The sequence below is a fragment of the Prenolepis imparis genome, unplaced genomic scaffold, assembly GCF_030444845.1.
Source record: "Prenolepis imparis isolate NDT839.2.m4 unplaced genomic scaffold, iyPreImpa1.0 SCAF_62, whole genome shotgun sequence".
Classification (NCBI taxonomy): Eukaryota; Metazoa; Arthropoda; class Insecta; order Hymenoptera; family Formicidae; genus Prenolepis; species Prenolepis imparis.
In genome coordinates, this window is record NW_028141220.1 from 53,623 (window position 1) to 54,615 (window position 993).

Consider the following 993-nt stretch of genomic DNA (forward strand, 5'->3'; position numbering starts at 1 on the left):
ATTTATAACGCTAACCGGGCATGAAAATTCTTCTGGTTCTACGAGACAGTGTCCGATAAATACTCCGGGCAGCATTTCTTCGGCGCGTACCACGCCTACCTTATTCGAGTCGGTGGTGGCTCGGATGATTGTTTCGCTTCGCGGCTTCAGCATTAGCGCGCGGTACGAGCGTAATTTTAATATTGTCTCTGCTAGTTGTAGCTGTTTTTTGTCGTAATCACACGTTATCTTGTGCTTTTGCAAGAAATCTACTCCCAAGATTCCTTCGTAGTCGATGGGGAAATCGTCCTTCACGATGTAGATAGGATGCCGTATTTTTCGGTCCTTCAAGGTTATTGTGGCCTTGATTTTTCCTATGGTCTGGATCTGGTGTCCCGTTACTCCGGTCAATGCCATTTTCTCTTCGTAGATCATGGCTTCCCCTTTTAGATTTCTTAATTTAATTAAGGTCACTGTTGCGCCGGTGTCGAAGAGTAAATTTAACCTTCCCTTCTTTGCCTCTTGTATGGGCAGAGTCACTAGATCTAGACCTGTCGTAGTGGGTAGTTGTGTGGTTACTTGCGATATTTGATACTCGGCCGCGGGTCTCGGCCGTTTCGTGTTTTCCTCGTCTTCTTCATCCTCCGGTGTTGTATGTTTCTTTCGCTGTCCACTAGTGTTAGAATGGCCTTGGGCGCTCTTATTTCCGTTTGTCCTTGTGTGCGTATTTCCCGGGCGTCCGTGCAGACTCCAACATTCGTTACGACCGTGACCTGATTTTTTGCAGTAGGTGCAATGTTTCTCAACAGCGTTGATTTTCCCTTGTGGTTTTGGCAAGGAGAATCTGTTGGCGTATCTGCTCGTGCGGCAGTCTCGTCCGAGGTGTCCGGTCTTCCCGCATTTGTGACACTGTATAGTTTTATTGATGTGTCCTGTGTGTGAAGCGGTCTGGTCGGTCCGGGGTCGCAGTGTCTGCTCTGTCGGGCCCTTCACTTTCTCTTCCGCGCTGGCTTG